The sequence below is a fragment of the Leucopleurus acutus genome (genome assembly GCF_964270905.1).
Source record: "Leucopleurus acutus genome assembly, chromosome: 1".
Lineage (NCBI taxonomy): Eukaryota > Metazoa > Chordata > Mammalia > Artiodactyla > Delphinidae > Leucopleurus > Leucopleurus acutus.
Window position 1 is genome coordinate 143,009,947 of NC_139142.1, and position 23,013 is coordinate 143,032,959.

General features: G+C 45.7%; 1 pseudogene across 1 annotated transcript; it reads left to right on the forward strand.

Annotated features, from left to right (window-relative positions):
- The first annotated feature begins 939 nt into the window (after positions 1-939).
- LOC309969062 (stress-induced-phosphoprotein 1-like) lies at positions 940-19,594 on the forward strand (annotated as a pseudogene). Its single transcript has 3 exons — positions 940-946; positions 1,801-3,126; positions 19,439-19,594. The product of its transcript is annotated as a stress-induced-phosphoprotein 1-like (transcript).
- Positions 19,595-23,013: the final 3,419 nt, after the last annotated feature.

The window sequence follows — 23,013 nt, forward strand, 5'->3', positions numbered from 1 at the left end:
GCTTCCTGGGGCAGGAGGAGGGTCTGCGCTGGGGGTCATCCTGTGACCCTAGTCCAGCACCAGAAGAGAGGGTGTATGGAGACCCAAAGACTCCTGGAGAACATGACAGCAGTGGGCAAGGTGGGACCCCAAAGGGAGGAACAGGACAGGTGGTCCCAGGGCTGACCAGGCAGACATTTGCCTAGACACACCGGCAGTGGGGCTGGCAGATGCTCAGCTTCGCCTATGTACCTTCCGGAGGTAAGGCCTCGCCTTACTGGCCTCCCCTTCCTGGCTCTCTCTCCCGGGCTCCCAGCCCTCTGGTGGAGGAGTGGGGGTGGGGTGAGGGATCAGCTTACACTCCTCATGTGCCCCTTGTCATGTGCCTGCCCGATCCAGACTTTATTCCCGCCCTCCCCCGCCACCCCCACCCCATCTGTTACCTTGCTCCTCAGAGAAGTGTTGCTATGATGGCCCAAGGGCTCCAGCCACTTGACCAGGACAGAATAGGGGGCTCACAGGAAGAACAGAGAGAAGAGTATGGGGGAGTGACTTTACACCTGTAAGTACTGGAGATGTCAGGGAAGGCTTCCTGGAGGAGGGGGGAGGACAGGATAGGAAAGGGGAGGGCACTAGCAGAGACCACTAGTTGTCCCTGAATATTCCTCCTCCCGTTCTTCATTACTAATACAATCCCTTATTTTTTTTAATTTATTTTTTGGCTGTGCCGTGCAGCATGTGGGATCTTAGTTCTCAGTTCCCCGACCAGGGATCGAACCCGTGCCCCCTGCATTGGGAGCGTGGAGTCTTAACCACTGGACCACTAGGGAAGTCCCCACTATCCCTTATTCTTAGCTGGGCATGGGGTGGCCCAGAATAAAGACTGTATTTCCTAGCCTCCCTTGTAGTGGGTGTGACCATGTGACCCCGTTCTGGCCAATAGGATGAGTGCCGTGAGGGATGTACGGTAAGTGTCCCCAAAAGGAAAAGGTGTTACTCTTTGTCCTTCTCCTTCTTGCCGACTGAAATGTGAAACTCAAGCTCTTGGACCATGAAGTAGAGGCTGTGAGTGGAAGATGGTGGAACAAAAAAGGAAGGTCCTAGACATCCTTGTAAAGTCACCTGACCGACCGTGGACTAACCACCTCCAAACTTGTTTTGTGTGAGAGAGAAATAAATGTCTGTCTTATTCAAACCACTGTTATTTGGGGTTTCCTGGGTTGTTTTTTTTTTTTTTTTACTGTCCTAGCCTTGACTTTACACCTGTGTTGGGTAGAAACTTTGCACGGCCTCCCTTCTCTGACTCAGCAGCCCCCAACTCAGCCAACCTGAGCGGGGCTCCCTCAGTGGGGGCAGTGGACGTCTTTGGGGCGTGCATCTCTTTCAGGCAGCCCAGTCTTTTAGGCGCTCTTAGCCCTTCATGATTTTCCTCTCTTCACCCTTCTCCATGTCTCCCCAGCAAGCACCCTCCACTTGGGCTAAGTGGGAACCCTCATCCTTTCCAGGTTCATTTCCAACTCCATGCTTTTGCTCCTGTCTCAAGAAGGAGTAGGCAGTATGAACTGCCCATTAACCAAGGAAGAAATTGGAAAAAGTGCAATTTTTACCTTTAATAAAAACTCTGGCTGCAGAGAAACAAAAATCTGCTTGAAGCTGTCAGAGGGTCAACACAATAGTGAAGAATTCCTAGAGCAAGATACAGGAGGAGAGGGCTTCCCTGGTGGGGCAGTGGTTGAGAGTCCGCCTGCCGATGCAGGGGACGCGGGTTCGTGCCCTGGTCCGGGAAGATCCCACATGCCGCAGAGCGGCTGGGCCCGTGAGCCGTGGCCGCTGAGCCTGTGCGTCTGGAGCCTGTGCTCCGCAACGGGAGAGGCCACAGCAGTGAGAGGCCCGCGTACCGCAAAAAAAAAAAAAAAAAAATAGAAACACTCTCAGAGGATGGTTGCAAAACTCTTGCCTTCAAGCCTGACTGGGGCAAGGGCTATTCACGAAAAGCAGAAGCTCTTGAGTTCTTAAACCCATTTGAAGAAGCCAAGCGAACGTATGAGGAGGGTTTAAAACACAAAGCAAACAATCCTCAGCTCAAAGAGTGTTTACAGAGTATATGGAGGCGTGGCCGGCAGACAGGAAAGTCATGACCCCTTCCAACATGTCCAGTCTGTACCAGAAGTTGGAGCGTGATCCCAGGACAATACCTCCACCACCACCTCCTCCCAGAAAGGAGACCAAGCCAGAGCCAATGGAAAAAGATCTTCAGGAGAGTAAGAAGCAGGCACTGAAAGGAAAAGAATTGGGGAATGATGCTTGTAAGAAGAAAGATTCTGACGCAACCTTGAAGCTCTATGACAGAGCCACAGGCCTGGACCCCACCAACATTACTTTTGTGACCAACCAAGCAGCCGTGTACATTGAAAAGGGCAACTACAGTGAATTCCGGGAGCTTTTTGAGAAGGCCATTGAAGTTGGCCCAGAAGACTACCGACAGACTACCAGAGCTTATGCTCAAATTGGCAACGCCTATTTCAAAGAAAAGTACAAGGGTGCCATCCATTTCTACAACAAGTCTCTGGCAGAGCACTGAACCCCAGATGTGCTCAAGAAATGCCAACAGGAAGAGAAAATCCTGCAGGAGCAAGACTGACTGGCCTACATAAACCCTGAGTGGGCTTTAGAGGAGAAGAACAAAGGCAATGCATGTTTTCAGAAAAGGAACTATCCCCAGGCCAGGAAGCATTAAATGGAAGCCATCAAACAGAACTCAAAAGATGCTAAATGGTACAGCAATCAAGCTTCCTGCTATAGCAAACTCTTGGAGTTTCAGATGGCACTCAAGGACTGGGAGGAATGTATCCCGCTAGAGCCAACGTTCATCAAGGGCTATACATGGAAAGCAGCTGCCCTAGAAGTGACGAAAGACTACCCAAAGGCCACAAATGTCTACCAGAAGGCATCAGACCTGGACGCCAACTGTAAAGGAAGCAGCAGATGGTTACCAATGCTACCTCATGGCCCAGTACAACCAACACGACAGCCTGAAGATGTGAAGTGATGGGCCGTGGCTGCCTTGAGGTGCAGCAGATAATGAATGACCCGGCCATGCAGCTCATCCTGGAACAGGTGCAGAAGTACCCCCAGGAATGTAAATTGGTACAGCCACTATGGAAAACAGCATGGAGGTTCCTCAAAAAACAAAAAAAGAGTTGCCATATGATCCAGCAATCCCACTCCTGGGCATATATCCAGACAAAACTATAATTTGAAAAACATGCACCCCTATGTTCATAGCAGCACTATTTACAGTAGCCAAGACATGGAAACAACCTAAATGTCCATCGACAGATGAATGGATAAAGAAGATGTGGTACATATACACAATGGAATATTACTCAGCCATAAAAAAGAATGAAATAATACCATTTGCAGCAACATGGATGGACCTGGAGATTATCATACTAAGTGAAGTAAGTCAGACAGAGAAAGACAAATACCATACGATATCACTTATATGTGGAATCTAAAATATGATACAAATCAACATATCTACAAAACAAAAAGACACTCACAGATATAAAGAACAGACTTGTGGTTGCTGAAGTGGGGTGGGTAGGAGAAGGAAGAATTGGGAGTTTGGGATTAGCAGAGGCAAACTATTATATACAGGGTGGATAACCAACAAGGTCCTACTGTAGAGCACAGGGAACTATATTCAATATCCTGTGACAAACCATAATGGAAAAGAATATGAAAAAAAACATAATGGAAAAGAAATATCCTGTGACAAACCATAATGGAAAAGAATATATATATATATATATACACACACACACCACACACACACACATATATATATGGGACCTGGGCCCCTTTGCTCAGTGCTGCAGTGCTTGCACCTGGACACACATCTCCTCGAGCAACAAAATACAAAGGAAGTATCAATATAAGGGACTAAAAATAACTGCATGCATGCACAGTTGGGGCAAATTCTGGACAACGAGATACAAAGAGACCAAGAAGCCCAACTGCCACTTCTGAAGAGCTGACAGCAAAAGCAGGGGACTGCACATGCCCCCTGCACACAACACCACCAAAGGGATGGGCAAACCTCCTAAGCCACCCCTCTGGCCCGACCCCTGGTCACACCCCTACCCTCACCCAGTATAAAGAACAAGTTCTCCCCCCTTGAGCGAGCGGGCAAACAAGGGAACCTGTTGTTTGTTCTCGCTCCCCCCCTGCTGTGGCAGGAGCCCCAATAAAGCCTTGCCTGAATTTCTTGTCTGGCCTCTGATCAACTTCTTTTGATTAAGGAGGCCAAGAACCCTGATCGGTAACATACTTTGTGGTGACACCACGAAGAGACTATTGTCCCCTTCCCAGGAGAGGATCTGGGCACCTCTGGAACCACTGAACACAGCTACCCTGGGGTGACAAGCGGCCGCCTGAACCTCTTGTTTCAGCGTCACCACGTTTGGTAAGTCTGCCTTCCTGGCCCCTGAGGGCCTCAGTACCCTCATTCAGGCAACGTTTTTCCCCTCTCGTTCTTTTTCCCTCACCACTTTCTCTTTCCTCTTTGTCCCTTTCCCTCTCCTGAAATCTCTCTACTTCTCTCTCTGTCCTCTCTTACTTCTGTCCTTTCCTTCCAAGAGAGTGGATAGCAGGCAGCTACAGCATCACTCCTCTCAGCCTGTGAGACCTGCTCCCTCTGGCTGGCAATGGCTCATCTTGACGGGTGACAAGCAGAGGTGGGAGAGGCCCACCTCACACCTTGGTCCAGTGGGCTCTCCCCGACTGGAGATTTGTGAGTGATAGAGGTTCAAACATATTGTGTAGCATCTGGAAGTCTGATCGTCGCAATATTCTTGCCTTTATTTTCCTGCCTCCAAGAGAAGTCCTGTTGGGAACGGGCTGAAGCAGCAGATTTCTATATACTGGTGTACACGTGGGTGAGAGTCCCACCTGTGGGTTGGGGACCCACAGATGATGTACAACTGGCTGGTTTCCGGGCTTGATCACCTGGTGGGCAGTGGACGGGGTGCTCCCTCCTTCACTGGCCCTTTCTGGAAGCGCACAGATTGTTGCCTGAATAGACACCGACAGGGGGCAGGTTGAAATAGCAATCTCTGTCTCTTTCTCTTTTTCAGTCTTTTCTGTCCCTCCTCCCTTTACCTCTCCTTTGGTCCTCACCCTTATACTTCTATCCCCCTTCATCCTGAAGACTCCTTGTTTGTATCTTTAAGTTTCTGTCATTGGTACTTGTTTTTTTTGGCTGCATTGGGTCTTTGTTGCTGTGTGCGGGCTTTCTCTAGTTGCGGCAAGCGGGGGCTACTCTTCATTGTGGTGCACGGGCTTCTCATTGCAGTGGCTTCTCTTGTTGCGGAGCTCGGGCTCTAGGCGCACAGACTTCAGTAGTTGTGGCACACAGGCTCCGTAGCTGTGGCTCATGGGCTCTAGAGAGCAGGCTTCAGTAGTTGTGGCACACAGGCTCAGTAGTTGTGGCTCATGGGCTCTACAGTGCAGGCTCAGTGGTTGTGGCACACGGGTGCGCACGGGCTTAGTTGCCCTGTGGCATGTGGGATCCTCCTGGACCAGGATTCAAACCCATGTCCCCTGCATTGGCAGGCGGATTCCCAACCATTGCGCCACCAGGGAAGTCCCCTGGTACATGTTTTTGAAAGGACCTTTGTTTTATGTAGTTTTGTCTGTCTAACTGCTCGTGCAAGTCTCTGCCAACATTGTGAGCATGGTGGAGCATTTAAACCTTGAAATGAAAATGCAGCCCACATAAACTGAGACTCCAGCCTTGGGTTACTTAGTGAGATTTTTGTTTTTTTAATTAATTTATTTATTTGGTTGTGCTGGGTCTTAGTTGCGGCAGGCGGATTCCTCAGTTATGGCGTGTGAACTCTTAGTTGCGGCATGCATGTGGGATCTAGTTCCCTGACCAAGGATCGAACCCAGGACCCCTGCATTGGGAGCGTGGAGTCTTATCCACTGCGCCACCAGGGAAGTCCTACTTAGTGAGATTTTATTTTATTTTTTTGCGGTACGCGGGCCTCTCACTGTTGTGGCCTCTCCTGTTGCAGAGCACAGGCTCCGGACGCACAGGCTCAGAGGCCATGGCTCACGGGCCCAGCCACTCCGCAGCATGTGGGATCTTCCCGGACCAGGGCACGAAACCGTGTCCCCTGCATCGGCAGGCGGACTCTCAACCACTGCGCCACCAGGGAAGCCCTACTTAGATTTTAAAGAGCAAAAAAAAGAAGAGAGGAGCTTGCCTCTCTCTCCTCTGCCTTTGTAACGTAACTCTGCCTGGGCTCTCAGGAACCACCTGATTCATCTGTAGTCCCCCAGACTGAGGTGAAAAGAAAAAAGAGGGTTTTTAAATTCAAGCGGGAAAACTCTGAGATCTCTGGTTCTGTCTTTATGTAAAAACTAACTTGTAAATAAGCTGTATTTAATTAACTTAAAGAAAATTGAGTACTTATATACATTCTCAGAAATTTAAAAGAAAACTCACCAGAATATATTTCAGGTTCATGTGATCTGGGAAATATTCAATATTGAATTAATATCTGATATTAGAGCTAGCTTAAGCTTATGGGTTTAATTAATACAGACCTGTCTTTAGAGTCATCAACATTATTTATTTATTTTTGGCTACATTGGGTCTTCATTGTTGCCTGCGGGCTTTCTCTAGTTGCGGCGAGCGGGGGCTGTTCGTCATTGCAGTGCATGGGCTTCTCATTGCAGTGGCTTCTCTTGCTGCGCAGCATGGGCGCTAGGCGCGTGGGCTTCAGTAGTTTTGGCTCGTGGGCTCTAGAGTGCAGGCTCAGTAGTTGTGGTGCACGGGCTTAGTTGCTCCGTGGCATGTGGGATCTTCCTGACCAGGGTTCGAACCCGTGTCCCCTGCATTGGCACGTGGATTCTTAACCACTGGGTCAGCAGGGAAGTCCCAGGAGTCCCAGTATGTAGGGTTACTGAAAGTTAGTAAGTGCATATTGTTTCTGTTATGAAATTTGTCAACAGGGAAAATAATCTCATATGCTTAAATTTTTAAGTAAAGGTAACTGAGATAACAGCTTTTTGGTAAACTCTATAGGAATAATTATGTTTTGGAAATGTCCATCTAAATAGTCTCTCCAAATTTTGGTAGGGTGAAACTAAATTAAGTTAAATGATAGGAACTCATTGAGTATCCAGGCCATTTCAAATAAGACGAAATATTGGAATATTAATTGCTAAACAGGTCTAAATTTACCTACTTTTCTCTTCTTGTGAGAGAGAAACTAAAGCTGTTTGGTGCTGCCTTGAGATGTTCTCTACCAATCTACAGAATGCTAATGTAAAAGACAGTTCATGGTTCCTTAAGGAAAGTAGGATGTTTGTTTTCAGAAAAGAAGGTATGAAGAATGGAAATATATTTCGTTGAAGGAAAAAGGGTGATTTTTGTCCTAGAGCTGGTTATTTTTGGATGGAAAGAATAAGGGACAGGATAATATGGCTACAGAAAGCTGCAGAAGGTTTGTGGGAAAGGAACATTGAGAAAAGAATTTTGTACATGGTCAGGATTTTCTAAAGTTATGTTACATTTAATTAGGTAAATGGATTTTCTTAAGCATAGGCTGATGCAAGCCTGGATTTGGTTTCTCTCTCTCATAAGAGAACAAAGCTTTCCTGGAATGCTGCTTTTGATAACAGATTGTGTGAGTTTCTGTGCCTTTAAGTGATCTGTTTTTATTTATTTTTAAAATAATTTTTTAAAAATTTATTTTTATTTTTGGCTGCCTTGGGTCTTTGTTGCTGCATGCGGGCTTTTCTCTAGTTGTGGCGAGTGGGGGCTACTCTTCGTTGCAGTTCGCAGGCTTCTTATTGGGTGGCTTCTCTTGTTGCAGAGCACGGGATCTAGGTGCACGGGCTTCAGTAGTTGTGGCACTCGGGCTCAGTAGTTGTGGCTCGCAGGCTCTAGAGTGCAGGCTCAGTAGTTGTGACGCATGGGCTTAGTTGCTCCACGGCATGTGGGATCTTCCCGGACCAGGGCTCGAACCCGTGTCCCCTGCACTGTCAGGCGGATTCTTAACCACTGTGCCACCAGGGAATTCCCTGTTTTTACTTTTGAAATCTTTTTTTCACCTTAGCTCAAGGAATAATTGTTTCACAGCGACCTACAATTCTATCCGACAAGGTGTTTTAAAACTTCTCAAAATTTTCGACAGACTTCCCAAATATGAAATTCTAATTAAAGTTCTTTTGACCTCCAGCTAACTTTTGGATGCTTCAAACAGCCCCTGGAGCACCCCAAAGAGAGATCCTAAACTAACTGTGTTCATTTTGTATGTTAAATTACATGGGAAACACTGTCCAAACTTGCTGCTGCCTGTGTCAGATAGAATCATCAGGCTCTCCTCAATTTTATCATAGCCACCAAACAGATAGGGGAAAGGGTTTGGGGTTCTTCTGCTGTCTAGTCTCTCACCTTACTCTATGTCCAAAAAATCCCCTGTGGGAGTACTCCCACCTCTAGGCCCTCAGGTCCTGACCCCTATGGCATCTTCCATTGTGCCCAACTCCAATTCTTCCAGGAGTTCCTTTTTGCACCTCTAGGACTCCCTTCACTCCAGGTCTTGGCAGCCCATACCTTGTTACAAACTACCTATTGGGCTGGCCAACTCCAAGCAGCCCACATCCTAGTCTTTATAGATGCTCAATTTGGAGGAATATACCCCAACATACGGAACCTTGTTATAGGACATAAGCTTATAGACAACAGATCCCCCTCAAGGGAGAGCCCTGGCAATGCACTGGAACTGGTTCAAATGTCCCTTATTGGGGACCCCTCGCTTTAGGGACTGGGTTGACCAGAGACATCTGGTTAGGTGATGGGAGAGTAGAGGACACTCAAAATCCCATTAGGCAAGAGGCATTTCGGAGGACACTCCGACCCCCTTCTGACAAAAGCTTCCTGGTAAAATGTCTCTGGGATGTTGGACTTAATTTCTAAAAGTGCTCTTGGTTGCAGCTTACTCAATGTGGGACGATCCTCTTCTAAGCCAGAAGAAACATCTCTGGAGTGTATCCTTAAAAATTGGGAAATTTTCGGGCTTCCCTGGTGGCGCAGTGGTTGAGAGTCCGCCTGCCGATGCAGGGGACACGGGTTCGTGCCCCAGTCCGGGAAGATCCCACATGCCGCGGAGCGGCTGGGCCCGTGAGCCATGGCTGCTGAGCCTGCACGTCCGGAGCCTGTGCTCCACAACGGGAGAGGCCACAACAGTGAGAGGCCCGCGTACCGCAAAAAAAAAAAAAAAAAAAAAATTGGGAAATTTTCGATTGGTTCAAGATGGTGGAGTAGAAAGACGTGCTCTCACTCCCTCTTGCGAGAGCACCAGAATCACAACTAACTGCTGAGTGGTCATTGACAGGAAGACACTGGAACTCACCAAGGAGGATACCCCACATCCAGAGACAAAGGAGAGCCAAAATGAGACGGTAGGAGGGGCGCAATCACAATAGAATCAAATCCCATAACTGCTGGATGGGTGACTCACAAACTGGAGAACACTTATACCACAGAAGTCCACCCACTGGAATGAAGGTTCGGAGCCCCACGTCAGGCTTCCCAACCTGGGGGTCCGGCAATGGGAGGAGGAATTCCTAGAGAATCAGACGATGAAGGCCAGTGGGATTTGATTGCAGGACTTTGACAGGACTGGTGGAAACAGAGACTCCACTCTTGGAGGGCACACACAAAGTAGTGTGCACATCGGGACCCAGGGGAAGGAGCAGTGACCCCATAGGACTGAACAAGACCTACCTGCTGGTGTTGGAGGGTCTCCTGCAGAGGTGGGGGGTGGCTGTGTCTCACCGTGGGGACAAGGACACTGGCAGCAGAAGTTCTGGGAAGTACTCCTTGGCGTGAGCCCTCCCGGAGTCTGCCATTAGCCCCAGCAAAGAGCCCAGGTAGGCTCCAGTGTTGGGTCACCTCAGGCCAAACAACCAACAGAGAAGGAACCCAGCTCCACCCATCAGGAGACAAATGGAGTAAAGTTTTACTCAGCTCTGCCCACCAGAGCAACAGCCAGCTCTACCCACCACCAGTCCCTCCCATCAAGAAACTTGCACAAGCCTCTTGTATAGCTTCATCCACCAGAGGGCAGACAGCATAAGCAAGAAGAATTACAGTCCTGCAGCTGTGGAACAAAAACCACATCACAGAAAAATAGACAAGATGAAAAGGCAGCGAGCTACGTACCAGATGAAGGAACAAGATAAAACCCCAGAAAAACAACTAAATGAATTGAGATAGGCAACCTTCCAGAAAAAGAATTCAGAATAATGATAGTGGAGATGATCCAGGACCTCGGAAAAAGAATGGAGGCAAAGATCGAAAATATACAAGAAATGTTTAACAAAGACCTAGAAGAATTAAAGAACAAACAAACAGAGATGAACAATACAATAACTGAAATGAAAAATACACTAGAAGTAAACAATAGCAGAATAACTGAGGCAGAAGAACGGATAAGTGACCTGGAAGACAGAATGGTGGAATTCACTGCCACGGAACACAATAAAGAAAAAAGAATGAAAAGAAATGAAGACAGCCTAAGAGACCTCTGGGACAACATTAAACGTAACAACATTCACATTATAGGGGTCCCAGAAGGAGAAGAGAGAGAGAAAGGACCCTAGAAAATATTTGAAGAGATTACAGTCAAAAACTTCCTTAACATGGGAAAGGAAATATCCACCCACGTCCAGGAAGTGCAGACAGTCCCATACAGGATAAACCCAGGGAGAAACATGCTGAGACACATAGTAATCAAATTGGCAAAAATTAAAGAGAAGGAAAAATCACTGAAAGCAGCAAGGGAAAAATGACAAATAACATACCAGGGAACTCCCATAAGGTTAACAGATGATTTCTCAGCAGAAACTCTGCAAGCCAGAAGGGAGTGGCATGACATATTTAAAGTGATGAAAGGGAAGAACCTAAAACCAGGATTATTCTGCTCAGCAAGGATCTTATTCAGATTCGATGGAGAAATCAAAAACTTTACAGACAAGCAAAAGCTAAGAGAATTCAGCACCACCAAACCAGCTCTACAACAAATGCTAAAGGAACTTCTCTAAGTGGGAAACACAAGAGAAGAAAAAGACCTACAAAAACAAACCCAAAACAATTAAGAAAATGGTAATAGGAACATATATATTGATAATTACCTTAAACGTGAATGGATTAAATGCTCTACCCAAAAGACACGGGCTTGCTGAATGCATACAAAAACAAGACCCATATATATGCAGTCTACAAGAGACCCACTTCAGATCTAGGGACACATACAGACTGAAAGTGAGGGGATGGGAAAAGATATTCCATGCAAATGGAAATCAAAAGAAAGCTGGAGTAGCAATACTCATATCAGATAAAATAGATTTTAAAATAAAGAATGTTACAAGAGACAGGAAGGACACTACATAATGATCAAGGGATCAGTCCAAGAAGAAGATATAACAATTATGAATATATATGCACCCAACATAGGAGCACCTCAATACATAAGGCAGCTGCTAACAGCTCTAAAAGAGGAAATCGACAATAACACAATAATAGTGGGGGACTTTAACACCTCACTTATACCAATGGACAGATTATCCAGATGGAAAATTAATAAGGAAACACAAGCTTTAAATGACACAATAGACCAGATAGATTTAATTGATATTTATAGGACATTCCATCCAAAAACAGCAGATTACACTTTCTTCTCAAGTGTGCATGGAACATTCTCCAGGATAGATCACATCTTGGGTCACAAATCAAGCCTCAGTAAATTTAAGAAAATTGAAATCATATCAAGCATCTTTTCTGACCACAATGCTATGAGACTAGATATCAATTACAGGGGAAAAAACGTAAAAAACACAAACACATGGAGGCTAAGCAATACGTTACTAAATAACCAAGAGATCACTGAAGAAACCAAAGAGGAAATCAAAAAATACCTAGAGACAAATGACAATGAAAAGACGACAATCCAAAACCTATGGGATGCAGCAAAAGCAGTTCTAAGAGGGAAGTTTATAGCAATACTATCCTACCTCAAAAAACAACAAATATCTCAAATAAACAATCTAACCTTACACTTAAAGGAACTAGAGAAAGAAGAACAAACAAAACCCAAAGTTAGTAGAAGGAAGGAAATCATAAAGATCAGAGCAGAAATAAATGAAATAGAGACAAAGAAAACAATAGCAAAGATCAATAAAACTAAAAGCTGGTTCTTTGAGAAGATAAACAAAATTGATAAACCATTAGCCAGACTCATCAAGAAAAAGAGGGAGAGGACTCAAATCAATAAAATTAGAAATGAAAAAGGAGAAGTTACAAAAGACACCACAGAAATACAAAGCATCCTAAGAGACTACTACAAGCAACTCTATGCCAATAAAATGGACAACCTGGAAGAAATGGACAAATTCTCAGAAAGGTATAACCTTCCAAGACTGAACCAGGAAGAAACAGAAAATATGAACAGACCAATCACAAGTAATGAAATAGAAACTGTGATTAAAAATCTTTCAACAAACAAAAGTCCAGAACCAGATGGCTTCACAGGTGAATTCTATAAAACATTTACAGAAGAGCTAACACCCATCCTTCTCAAATTCTTTCAAAAAATTGCAGAGGAAGGAAAATTCCCGAAGTCATTCTATGAGGCCACCATCACCCTGATACCAAAATCAGACAAAGATACTATAAAAAAAGAAAACAACAGATTAATATCACTAATAAATATAGATGCAAAAATCCTCAACAAAATACTAGCAAACAGAATCCAACAACATATTAAAAGGATCATACACCATGACCAAGTGGGATTTATCCCAGGGATGCAAGGATTCTTCAATATAAGCAAATCAATCAATGTGATACACCATATTAACAAACTGAAGAATAAAACCCATATGATCATCTCAATAGATGCAGAAAAAGCTTTTGACAAAATTCAACACCATTTATGATAAAAACTCTCCAGAAAGTGGGCATAGAGGGAACCTACCTCAACATAATAAAGGCTGTATACGACAAGCCCACAGCAAACACCATTCTCAATGGTGAAAAACTGAAAGCATTTCCTCTAAGATCAGCAACAAGACAAGGTTGCCCACTCTCACCACTATTATTCAACATAGTTTTGGAAGTCCTAGCCACAGCAATCAGAGAAGAAAAAGAAATAAAAGGAATACAAATTGGAGAAGAAGAAGTAAAACTGTCACTGTTTGCAGATGACATGATACTATACAGAGAGAATCCTAAAGATGCCACCAGAAAACTACTACAGCTAATGAATAAAACTGGTAAAGCTGCAGGATACAAAATTAATGGACAGAAATCTCTTGCATTCCTGTACACAAATGATGAAACATCTGAAAGAGAAATTAAAGAAACACTCCCATTTACCATTGCAACAAAAAAAAGAAACTACCTAGGAATAAACCTACCTAGGGACAAAAGACCTGTATGCAGAAAACTATAAGACACTGATGAAAGAAATTAAAGATGATACAAACAGATGGAGAGATATACCATGTTCTTGGATTGGAAGAATCAATATTGTGAAAGTGACTACACTACCCAAAGCCATCTACAGATTCAATGCAATCCCTATCAAATTACCAATGGCATTTTTTACAGAGCTAGAACAAAAAATCTTAAAATTTGTATGGAGACACAAAAGACCCCGAATAGCCAAAGCAGTCTTGAGGGAAAAAAACTGAGCTGGAGGAATCAGGCTCCCTGACTTCGGACTATACTACAAAGCTACAGTAATCAAGACAATATGGTACTGGCACAAAAACAGAAATATAGATCAATGGAACAGGATAGAAAGTCCAGAGATAAACCCACACACCTATGGTGAACTGATCTATGACAAAGGAGGCAAGGATATACAATGGAGGAAAGACAGTCTCTTCCATAAGTGGTGCTGGGAAAACTGGACAGCTACATGTAAAAGAATGAAATTAGAACACTCCCTAACACCATACACAAAAATAAACTCAAAATGGATTAGAGACCTAAATGTAAGACCAGACACTATAAAACTCTTAGAGGAAAACATAGGAAGAACACACTTTGACATAAATCACAGCAAGATCTTTTTTCATCCATCTCCTAGAGTAATGGAAATAAAAACAAAAATAAACAAATGGGACATAATGAAACTCAAAAGCTTTTGCACAGCAAAGGAAACTACAAAAAAGACAACCCTCAGAATGGGAGAAAATATTTGCAAACGAATCAACGGACAAAGGATTAATCTCCAAAATATATAAACAGCTCATGCAGCTCAATATTAAAAAAAACAAACACCCCAATCCAAAAATGCGCAGAAGACCTAAATAGACATTTCTCCAAAGAAGACATACAGATGGCCAAGAAGCACATGAAAAGCTGCTCAACATCACTAATTATTAGAGAAATGCAAATTAAAACTACAATGAGGTATCACCTCACACCAGGTAGAATAGGCATCATCAGAAAATCTACAAACAACAAACACTGGAGAGGGTGTGGAGAAAAGGGACCCCTCTTGCACTGTTGGTGGGAATGTAAATTGATAGAGCCACTATGGAGAACAGTATGGAGGTTCCTTAAAAAACTAAAAATAGAATTGCCATATGACTCAGCAATCCCACTACTGGGCATATACCCAGAGAAAACCATAATTCAAAAAGACACATGCAGGGCTTCCGTCGTGGTGCAGTGGTTAAGAATCTGCCTGCCAATGCAGGGGACATGGGTTTGAGCCCTGTCCCGGGAAGATCCCACATGCCGCGGAGCAACTAAGCCCGTGCGCCACAACTACTGAACCTGAGCTCTAGAGCCCGTGAGCCACAACTACTGAGCCCATATGCCACAACTACTGAAGCCTGTGTGCCTAGAGCCCGTGCTCCGCAACAAGAGAAGCCACGGCAATGAGAAGCCCGCACACTGCAACGAAGAGTAGCCCCTGCTCACCGCAACTAGAGAAAGCCCGTGCACAGCAACAAAGACCCAACACAGCCAAAGATAAATAAATAAATAAATTTATTTTAAAAAAGAAAAAAAAAAGACACATGCACCCCAATGTTTATTGCAGCACTATTTACAATAGCCAGGACATGGAAGCAATCTAAATGCCCATCGACAGATGAATGGATAAATAAGATGTTGTACATATATACAATGGAATATTACTCAGCCATAAAAAGGAATGAAATTGGGTCATTTGTAGAGACGTGGATTGATCTAGAGACTGTCATACAGAGTGAAGTAAGTCAGAAAGAGAAAAACAAATATCATATATTAACACGTATATGTGGAACCTAGAAAAATGGTACAGATGAACCAGTTTGCAGGGCAGAAATTGAGACACAGATGTAGAGGACTAACATATGGACACCATGGGGGAAAGTGGCGGGGAGGGGGCGTGGTGGAATGAACTGGGAGATTGGTATTGACATGTATACACTAATATGTATAAAATGGATAACTAATAAGGACCTGCTGTATAAAAAAATAAATTTTATTTAATTTTTAAAAAATACACACAAAAAAAATTGGAAAATTTTCAAAATTGACGGGATGAAAAGGGAAAAACAAACTCTACTGTAACATTACCTGGCCCTTATATAAGCTGGGGAATGGAGAAAAATGGCCTGAAAATGGGTCTCTAAATTATCATACCATCTTACAATTGGATCTTTACTGTCACAAGATGGGAAGATGGACTGGGGTTCCCTGCGTTCAAGCGTTCATGATCCTTTACCCAGCTCTATGCAGCTCCTGTAATCAAAAGCCTGGGGAATCAGAAAACACTCCTGATGTTTTAGATGACCCCATTCTAACCTTCTCCAACTCTCAGGGGGGAAATCAAGCCCCATCTACTTCCCTGGAGCCACCTACTTCTCTGGGTCCCTCTGACCAATCCCAAACTCTGCCTCGCTATGTCCCTTTATATCTTCCATTGCCCCAGAAGGGAGAGACTAGTCCCTCCAGGGTAACCTGTAGTGGAACTTCCTGTCACTCCGAATCAGGTTCAGAGTTAGCCCCTACCTCTGCCCCACAAGGCCTTTACCCCCTTCAGGACAGAGGGATTACTAGAGTGCATGTCCCCTTCTCAATGGGAGACAGGAATCTGTAAGGAGATGTTTGGCAGGTTCTCAGAGAACCCTGACAATTTTAGGGATGAATTTATCAGGTTGGGGTTGACATTCTCTCTCACCTGGCAGGACATCATGGTTATTCTGGCCCATTGTCACACCCCAGATGAAAAGGAGCATATACTGAGGAAGGCCAGGGAACATGGAGATGGCCTACTGGCAACCAATCTACACCACCATATTTATCAGGCAGGTGAGAACGCAATCCCAGAACACGATCCCCACTGGGACGATGAAGATCATCTAGGCTAGGGTAGGATGAGACATTACATCACTTGCCTATCAGAAGGAATGAAAAGGTGTAGGGTGAAGCCTGTAAATTACGATAAGGTCTGAGAAGTTACACAGGATAAAGATGAAAACCTGGCAGTCTTCCTGAGCTGGGTGACAGATGCATTCCAGAAGAACACCGATACAGACCCTGAGTCCTCGGAAGGAAGGACACTCTTGGCCATGCGTTTTATCACCCAGGCTACTCCTGATATCCAGAGAAAATTACAAAAGCTTGAGGCTGGGCCCCAAACCCCGTTGTCAATCTTGGTAGAGGAGGCCTTCAAGGTCTAGAACAACCGAGACTTAACGGAGGAGGCCAATAACGGTAAGAGGCTAATAAAGAAAATGCAGCTTTAGGCTGCTCTGATCCACCCACCGCCTTGAGGGGACCCTGGAGGGCCGAGAAGGCTGGACAGACCACCAAGAAGCTGCCTGGGCCCGAACCAGTGTGCCTTTTGTCGGAAAGGGGGGCACTGGGAGGGGGAATGTCCTGAGCGCCCTCTAGTGGGATGCCCGAGGGGCAACTCTGACTGGCCCCAGTTCCTTGTGAATCTCTCTGATGATAAATTCCCACACACCTGCCCGGCTCCAGATCGCACTCGATCGATCCTCATTACTCCAGCGGAGCCTCAGGTGACCCTTGATGTGGCAGGTAGAAAAACTAAATTTCTTGTAGACACTGGAGCCGCCTGCTCTGTTCTGACTTTGCCAGCTGTCCCCCTCTCCAACCGAGTGTACTGGGATGCGAGTTGATGGACAGCCAAAAGTAAGGCGATTTACATCTCCCCTTGCCTGCAGAATCGGGTCCATTAATATTACTTACTCCTTTTTGTGTATGCCAGGATGCCCTGTCCCTCTCCTCGGGAGAGATGTGCTAAATAAGTTAGGAGCTAGTATATTCTTAGGACAGAGTGAAGTCCAACGAGGTAGAGAATTCAAACAGAATGCCATCTATTAGTAGCCCCAGATGACCCACCTGCTGGTCATTATAATTCTCCTCAAAACATCCCCCAAGGTGTTAGAGAATGAGTAGATCCTGAAGTTTGGAATACATTGGTGCCAGAAAGGGCAAAACGCGTTCCCCCAATAAAAAAAAAGTTTAAGGCCTGGGGAAAAATACTCCTGGAAAAGGCAATATCCTTTAAAGCCTGAAGCCCTGAGGGGAACCCAACTGCTGCTCAGCAAATTCCTAAAACACTGACACATTAGGCCCTACCAATCCCCTTGCATTACCCCCATCCTCCCCATTCAGAAGCCTAACGGGGAATATCTGTTTGTGCAAGACTTACGAGCTTATGAGCAGTGAATGAGGCAGCCATCCCTATTCACCCACTGGTGCCAAACCCATACACCCTCACCCATGTGCCGGGAAGCGCTCAGTATTTCTGTTTTGGACCTCACAGATGCGTTTTTCTGTATTCCCCTACCTCCTTTTTGCCTTTGAGTTGGATGGATGCTGACACCCTGGAGGCTACCCAGTATACCTGGAAAGTGCTTCCTCAGGGCTTTCAGGACAGCCCTCATCTTTTGGGAAACATGTTAACAAGAGAACTGAGGAAACTGGGCCTTGAGAAGGGAACTCTGCTACAATATGTTGATGTGATTTATTGATAAATAGTGAGACCAAACAAGATTCACATCAAAATACTGTTAGGGTCCCAAATTTTCTGGCAAAAAGGGGATGTAAAGTCTCTTCAACCAGGGCTCAGATCTCACAGCAACAGATTCAATATTTAGGATTTCTTTTGAGCCCAGGGGCATGAGCCCTGGCCATAGATCGAAAAACAGCAATTAGTGCATTACCATCTCCAACCACAGAGGCAACTCCGAGGCTTTCTCAGGATGGCTGAGTTCTGTTGTATCTGGATTCCAAATTATGGCCTTATAGCCAAACCTCTATATGAGGCTCTGAAGGGAGAAGAAAGGGAACCCCTTCAATGGAATAAGAACTACCAACAGGTCTTTGAGACTCGAAAGCCTGAGTTGAGCAGAGCACCAGCATTGGGGTTTCCAAATCTAGACAAGCCCTTCACCCTATATGTTCACAAGAGGTCAGGGACAGCACTAGGAGTCCTGACCCAAAAGCTGGGACTGGATCAAAGACCAGTGGCTTACTTTTCAAAACAACTGGATTCAGTGGCCCTGGGATGGCCAAGCTGCCTGTGGGCAGTAGCAGCCACAGCCCTGTGGGTTAATGAGGCTTCCAAACTCATCCTGGGACAACACTTAGATGTGTTAACCCCTCATGAGGTACAATCTGTGCTGGAAGTCAAGGGACATCATTGGTTGGCTGGCAGAAGGTTAACAAGATACCAGGCCCTCCTAATGGGTACCCCTGACATTCCCTTAAAGGTATGCCAAACCCTGAAGAACCCGGCAACTCTGTTTCCAGCAGTCGAGAGTGGAGACTCAGTGCATCCGTGTATTGAGACCATAGAACAAACTTACTCCAGCAGGTCTGATCTTCTAGATGAGCCTCTTGACGGCCCTGAGGTCGAATGGTTTACTGATGGGAGCAGTTTTGTAGAAATGGGAACCTGAAAGGTGGGGTATGCCATAGTTAATCTAGATGAAGTTATAGAAGCCAAGGCCCTGCCACCCCAGGCGTCAGCCCAGAAGGCTGAACTAATTGCATTAATGAGAGCTTTGCAATTAGGGAAGGATAAGAAATTAAATATTTTTACTGACTCTAATTATGGGTTCCATGTGCTACAGGCTCACGCTGCCATTTGGAAAGAAAGGGGAATGTTAACCCCTAGAAATTCCCCCATAAAACATAAAGATTTGATTCTGGCTCTTTTAGAAGCAGTGCAGCTCCCGACCCAGGTAGCAGTGGCCCACTGTAGGGTCCATCAGAGGGGTGGATTTTCTGTGAGCCAAGGGAAGAGCAAAGCTGATCAAATTGCAAAACAGGCAGCTTGATTTCAGGAACCTGAACAAATTATGGCCCCCTGAACTCCCTAGCCTTCCCCAGTATTCCCCACAGGAACAAGAAAATGCTGAGAAATGGGACTATGAGAAAGGAAGCACTGGCTGGTATAAAAAGGAGGATAAGGTTCTAATCCCTGAGGCCCAACAGTGGAAACTCACTAAGAGCTTACATGATGCCACCCACTATGGGAGGATGCGCTATGGGACTTGATGCAAAAGGCTTTTTCAGGGAAGGGGCTTAAAAGAACAGTAAAATAAGTAACACTTGCCTGTGATTTATGTGCCTGTAATAACCCACAGACCCATCCAATCCCCCCTTCGTTACTCAGGCCAATTCAATGCCGAGGGACATATCCGGGGGAAGGCTGGCAGTTAGATTTCACCCAATGTCCCCACGATGAGGATATAAATATCTTCTGGTGCTTGTTGATACTTTCACAGGATGGGTTGAAGCCTTCCCCTATCCGATCTGAAAAGATTATGGCAGGGGCTTCCCTGGTGGCGCAGTGGTTGAGAGTCCGCCTGCCGATGCAGGGGACACGGGTTCGTGCCCTGGTCCGGGAAGATCCCACATGCTGCGGAGCGGCTGGGCCCGTGAGCCATGGCCGCTGGGCCTGCGCTTCCGAAGCCTGTGCTCCGCAGCGGGAGAGGCCACAACAGTGAGAGGCCCGCGTACCGCAAAAAAAAAAAAAAAAAAAAAAAAGATTATGGCAGTCTGTATGTCCCTTTTAAAAGAAATAATTCCTTGGTTTGGACTTCCAAAGTCCCTGCAGAGTGATAACAGCCCCTTTATAACCATAATCACACAGGGGTTCACAGTGGCCCTAGGGATAGATTACAAGCTACACACCTCTTGGCACCCCCAGTGCCAAGGAAAGGTAGAGAAAGGGAAGGTAGAGAAAATGAACCATACTTTAAAGGAAACCTTAGCAAAGCTCTGTCAAGACACTCATGAACCCTGGACCAGCTGGCTTCCTACTGCACCCCTCAGGGTCCGTGCAGCCCCCAGGAGTGGTCTGAGGCTTAAGCCATTTGAAACGACCTATGGGAGGCCTTTTCTTACCACTGACATTGTACTGGGTGAGGAAGTAAACCAGGCCTGAGATATACTATTAACCTAGGACAAGTTCAGAAGGCAATCCAGGACTGTGCCCACAAAGCACGGCCAGCTCCCACTAAAAATACAGAGGAAGGAGCAGTTCCTTCACAAATAAACCCCAGGGACCAAGTGCGTAAAACCTGGAAAGTTGGATCCCTGAAGACCAACTATTGCCAAAATGGAAGGTCCCCTATAAAGTAATTTTAACCACCTCCACTGCTGTCAAACTCAAGGGACATCTTGTTGGGTACATTTGTCCACACTAAAGCTTTTACCTCCAGAAGCCCCACAGGTCACAACAGAAGAACAATACACTGTGAGCCAGTGGAAGATCTGAGATATCTATTCAAAAGTCAGGCACCATTGACAGATAGTCTGTGTGATAACTAATACTTTCTGCTGCACCTGGATCAATGCGACAGGACAGGTAGAAGTTAATATTAAGGAAATATATGCCCGAGCAAAGTGGCTTCACAATTTTGGCAGAGGTGATACCGCCTCAGCTCTCTGGTCAACAGTTAAGGAAGCCCTCCCAAAGTTAACCTGGTTCCTTCCCTTTCTAGGCCCTTTAATGGCTATTGTTGTTCTTCCCCTTTTTAGCCCTTGTTTGTTTAACCTGCTGGTTAAGGTTGTGTCTTCTAGGCTCCAACAGTCTGAAGTAAGGCTCATGACGGCTCAAGGCGTTCAACCCATTCCAGCGGAGAGTGGCCCAGGTCCCTACAAGTCCTTGAAACAATCAGCGAGGGACTTCTACACCTCTAGGGTAGGCTAGGGTCTGCAGCCCATCCAGGAGGAAGAGTTTCAGAAGAAGAGACCTTCAGCCCCTTACCCCTTAAGAATAAAGGTGTAGAGTCTCTTGGGGGAAATGAGACAGGCTGGGACCCGGGACCCTTTGCTGCAGTGTCACAGTGCTGCAGTGCTTGCACCTGGTCAAACATCACCTTGAGCAACAAAATACAAAGAAACTATAAGGGACTAAAAATAACTGTGTGCATGCGCAGTTGGGGCAAATTCTGGACAACAAGATACAAAGAGACCAAAAAGCCCAACTGGCCCTTCTAAAGAGCCCGGGGCAAAGGCAGGGTACTGCGCATGCCCCAAGCACACACCACCACCTAAGGGCCGGGCACACCATCTAAGCCACCCCACCGGCCTGAACCCTGGACACACCCCTACCCTCACCCCATATAAGGAATCAGCTCACACCACCTTGAGGGAGGGAGCTAGCAAGGGAAACTGTTACTTGTTCTTGCTCCCCTCTGCTACAGCAGGGGCCCCAATAAAGCCTTACTTGAATTTCTTGTCTGTCCTCTAATCAATTTCTATTGATTAAGGAGGCCAAGAACCCTGGTCTGTAACATATATATAACTGAGTCACTTTGCTGTACATAAGAAATTAACACAACATTTTAAATCAACTATGCTTCAATAAAATTTTTTTAAAAAAGAATTACCCCTAGACACTCAGTGGACATTGGAGAATCTTGTAATAGCATGGAAGATACAGATCATGGATATGAGTCTGACTGCAATTTAGTGATGACGTACTCGTCATTCCCCTCCCTTTCGTCCTTATGTGGAAAAAAGGAGCTGGGATTGCAGCAAGCAGCATGAAGCAGAAGGGAGAGAAGGTGGGGGAAAGGGACAACTTATCTCTCCGTACTTATGCAGACCTATGTGGAAGATACAGAGACTTGTACTCATGTTATTCATGCAGCTGCTGCCTCTGGGCCCTCCCAGCCCATGCATGGTCTCTTCTGCTGCCCTTGACTTCCATGTCTCCTTCCCCTGAAGCCCGGTCACTGTCTCAGCTGCTCCCTCATAGTTGGTTATTTTTTATTTGTAGCAATGGGCATGTATGGGGAGGGGAGGATGTTTTTCCCAACCTCAGATACTGAGGTAGGAGATAGATGGGCCCCTGGGCTGGACAGCTGGTGTCTGTCAAGTGGAGCAAAATGGAAGCTTTGTTCTCACCCAGACGCTCCAAGGACAAAGCTAGTGGCAGACGCTGAGCTCTGCTGAAGTAAAGAGATAAGATGACCGCTCCGGAGGTCAAGGAAAACTTCCCTGTCTGCACATGCGCAGGAAGGCTCCTTGGGGGTCAAAAAGGGAGGGGGCGCCACCCCATAATAAGTGTGGACATACCCCCACAGGCCTCTGCGGTGGGATCCATCCTAGCAAAAAGTTGTGCACGCAAGTTGGAAAGGGTCCTAGGACCAGTCAGGTGTGAAAAAGGAAACAAGATAACTGGCCAAAGGTAAACAAACACTCAGAAGAACTGCCCTATTTAAGTGATTTGAATCACCTCTTTACTGCGCTCCTCCTCATTAGGAAGGACGCCCATACCCTTTCTCTTCAGGTGTGTATTTCTGCCTGCTTCTTCTTAAATGAACAAACTGTTTCTCTGTGTGCTCTCCCACTTGTTGTGCTGTGTCTCTAATAATAAACTTTGTACCTGTTCTTACAGTTTGTGCCTCGCTGAAACATTCTTGCTTTCAATGGGGTAAGAGCCAGGGGAACTTTGCTTCTAG